This window comes from Ornithodoros turicata, chromosome 2, assembly GCF_037126465.1.
Source record: "Ornithodoros turicata isolate Travis chromosome 2, ASM3712646v1, whole genome shotgun sequence".
Classification (NCBI taxonomy): domain Eukaryota; kingdom Metazoa; phylum Arthropoda; class Arachnida; order Ixodida; family Argasidae; genus Ornithodoros; species Ornithodoros turicata.
In genome coordinates, this window is record NC_088202.1 from 53,047,545 (window position 1) to 53,051,379 (window position 3,835).

At 44.3% G+C, this 3,835-nt stretch overlaps 1 non-coding gene across 1 annotated transcript; it reads left to right on the forward strand.

Moving 5' to 3' along the window:
• Nucleotides 1-3,268: 3,268 nt before the first annotated feature.
• On the forward strand, nt 3,269-3,341 carry Trnaa-agc (transfer RNA alanine (anticodon AGC)). Its single transcript has one exon. It is a non-coding gene; the product is annotated as a tRNA-Ala (tRNA).
• Nucleotides 3,342-3,835: the final 494 nt, after the last annotated feature.

Below are 3,835 nucleotides of genomic sequence, written 5' to 3' on the forward strand. Positions count from 1 at the left end.
CGATAGTGCCGCCACTGATGTCCGAAAACGGGCTTGCAGAGATGGCTAGTTTTCGGGTGTCGAATTTTTGTGGAAAGATCGTGAAAGATCCTTTAATTGTGACTGAAATGGGGTGTTGTGGCCATGGGCTTTCTAATTAGCGCAACAAAAGTTACCTTTCCTTGGGAACTTTTTTGGTTCAGTTAAGCTATTTACACAAATTTAGACAAATATAATGAGGTACACTGACGGAAACCACCCGTTTGGGTGACAAAAACCTTCACAAGTATGACGCAGAAGGTTTCTAATTTTTATCTCAAGTACATTTTTTTTAATAATTAGGGGTCACTGTTAAGGGCAGCACCCTGTATACAGGGTGTTTGCTCTAATGTGTCCAGAAATTTTATTTAAAGCGAGTGATAAAAGAGAAACGAGCGCTACTTTTCAGCTACTTGACTAAGAAACAGGTGCTACTAGTAAAGCAGTACCTGTTTCTTACTCAAGTAGCAGAAAAGTACCACTTGCTTTTCTTTTATCGCTCGCTTTAAATGTAATTTCTGAACACGTTAGAGCAAACACCCTATAATATATACATGAAAAAAAAAAAAAAATAGCGGGAGCCCTTTGGCTGCACGTATAGCATATGTTTGTAACTCAAACGTCGCTATGCCAGGACTGGACAGCTGTTTCGGCCTTGTTGGGCCTCATCAACAGTACGCAGGCAGGCAACGTTTGAGTGGATGGCGTCAGAAGGTCACGTAACACGTGATTCCTCCCGTCAGGGGGAGATAACTCACTCACTGAAAGCCCAGTGCAAAGCCAGTGAAGTATACAAGGAAAAAAATAGCGGGAGCTCTTTGGCTGCACGTATAGCATATGTTTGTAACTCAAACGTCGCCATGCCAGTACTGGACAGCTGTTTGGGCCTTTTTGGGCCTCATCAACAGTACGCAGGCAGGCAACGTTTGAGTGGATGGCGTCAGAAGGTCACGGAACACGTGATTCCTCCCGTCAGGGGGAGATAACTCACTCACTGAAAGCCCAGTGCAAAGCCAGTGAAGTATACAAGGAAAAAAATAGCGGGAGCTCTTTGGCCGAATTATATATATATATATATATATATATATATATATATATATATATATAATTCGGCCAAAGAGCTCCCGCTATTTTTTTCCTTGTCCTTTCCATATATAATTCGGCATGTTCCGAAAGACTCCGAATTATACTCTTGCATATTGTGCTACATACCGAAAGTACCAGTACCCGATTGCACTTTCGTTTCTCCGGGACATCACATTTTCGTTCCTCATTCACCCCGTTTCCAGGTGGAATGCGGGGAGTACCGCCATGCGGAGCTGCTAGCCTCTAGTTTAGGGAAAAACCTTCCCCCGTAACATTTAATCAGTGGGTCAAGAGGGTTCAAGTACACATGGAACCCTCCAACGAAGCAAAGGAAATTCTTTGCGTTCTCAATGTTCTCCTACCAAGCTGCTCTCCCTCCATAGTCCCTCTCCCTGGTGATTGTAGCTGCTGATTTTTTCGACATCTATTTCTGGCGCAATAGTTTCAAAATGCCGAAAATATTCGTATTTGACAAAAATATAAATACCGAAAAACACACGCCGATCTCCCCAGGAATAAATGCCGAACACGCGAAACCCTATAACTTATGCATAGGGTTCCGCGTTTTAGGTTTTTATTTTTGGGCGGATTCGGCGTATGGTTTTCGGTGTTTATTAATTTTCACAAAACCTGCGTTTTTATATGGTTTTCCTGGCGTGTGCATGGTTTACCCGACAGTTATCGGTGAATAGAAATCACAATGTAATTTCCGCACGACACTCATTCAACATATGGCGTTGTTCGCAGCGATGGCGCTTTACGGCTAACGAAGAAGTAAACGGAGTTGGAGTTGGACGGACTAAAAAGAAGTAAACAGACATTTTTCACAACCATCGTATTTCTGTATGGTTTTCTGATCTGCATCAACAACTTGCTGGGCATCTGCAGCAATTTATCTCTGTCGTGTCCTGGAATGTCCCTCTGTATTCGGTGTTTTTCGATTAAAACCGGATGAGGGAAAATTTACCCGGCGCATGTTTTTCGGTGTTTTTCGATTAAAAACAAAAACGCGGAACCTTACTTATGCATTACATTACGGCTTATGATGCTTCATGATGCTCTTACATCACCATGACGTTCCAGACGCACACGCACGATTTTGGGTGAGCGAAACGTGGTAAACAGTATTTCATATCATATCACGCTTGCGCTTTGTTATTTTCATGGTTTGACGTGGTGAGGAAATAGTAGTCAACATAAAAACAACTGTTAGTAACCGTTCTTAACTTGAGGTGGGAACGGGGGGGGGGGGGGGTCGCCTCCATGAGTTTTCGCTCCAGCGCCCCCCCCCCCCCCCCCCCCCTATGTACCTTCGCTCTGAGGATCTCTTCACCCCATTTTCAATGTGCATGTGTCGTCCGAAACAGACTCGCTTTTAGGTCTGTTACCGCGCAGAGTGAAAACGACCACCCATTTAAAAAGTAGAGGATTGAATTCACCCTAATAGTTATTATCCACCCAATTACCCGATGTGAAACTGTATGTGCGGACTTGCTGCGCGTAGAGTAGCCACTCGCCGTTCAGTAGCCTCGCTTAGACGATACAGAAAAACGCAGATTTTGTGAGGACACGAGGAGTTTTTCAGGAGTTCGCTGGTATGTTTGATGACACGTGTAACATATCTGCTGTCTTTGCATGAGCCATGGCAGAGCCATGGCTAGAAAACTCGGCAGAGCCTTTTCAGTGCAACAATAATGGCACCCTTTGGAGACGACACCACTGCGCTTTTGACGAGAACAGCAATAAAAAAAGGACCACACCACCGCTCCCTTACTCCTATTTGTCTTATCGCACTTAATGAAACAATCAACCAATATTTCAGTTTGTGCTGCCCAAACGCCTAATTCTTTTTCGCCTCAATGTAATCAAGAGCGCGAGGTGGCCTTCCCACATGCGTTACGCCCTCCATATTCATCGGATTGCATGGACGAGACGTTTCTAATAAGGACATCAATGACTCCTCTAAGTTAGTTTAGGTTGGGTTAGGTTAGCCCCCCAAATGCCGTAAAGGACTTCCGACGCTGCTACAACTTTACGCACGAATCAATGGCTTTTTTTTTTTTTTTTTTTCAAGGAGAGCGGCATGGAGAGCAAGGTCGGGAACTGGGTCACCTTAGGCGTTGGCTACCCTTGTTGTGTTTTACTTATGATGCTACTGCGTGTTGGGGATGTAGCTCAGATGGTAGAGCGCTCGCTTAGCATGTGAGAGGTACGGGGATCGATACCCTGCATCTCCAGTTTTAATTTTTTATCTTTCTCTGTCGTAATATTAGCACCCACTGCCACGTTGTAAAAGTAACACGTAGATGCGCAAAATGCACTCGTTCTCATCCTTGCGACCGATCTCTCTCTTTCAAGCACACCACTCGTTTTGTAAAAAAATTTGAAGAAAGAAGCCTGCTCTGACTATTTTAATTCCAGGTGTCTACTAGTGTGTGCGAGTGCCGGTATACACGCGGTTACCCGCAGATACCCGGCGCCCTTTTCTTTTCTTTTTTTTTTTGTTGTATTGTATTTGTATTTTGTATTTTCTTTTTTTGAGGAATAGCAAGGCGACATACCGTTTTGTTGACCTTTCCTCCCTTTTTTTCTTTGTTCTAATAAATATATCCCCCTCCCCCCGCGTAGTTCTGCAATTTGGGGGGAGAAATTCAATGTCGCTGCGGGCTGCGAGTAAAATGCCGGCGTACCCGATATCCGTTCGCGGGTAGTGCGGGTGAACACACATTAC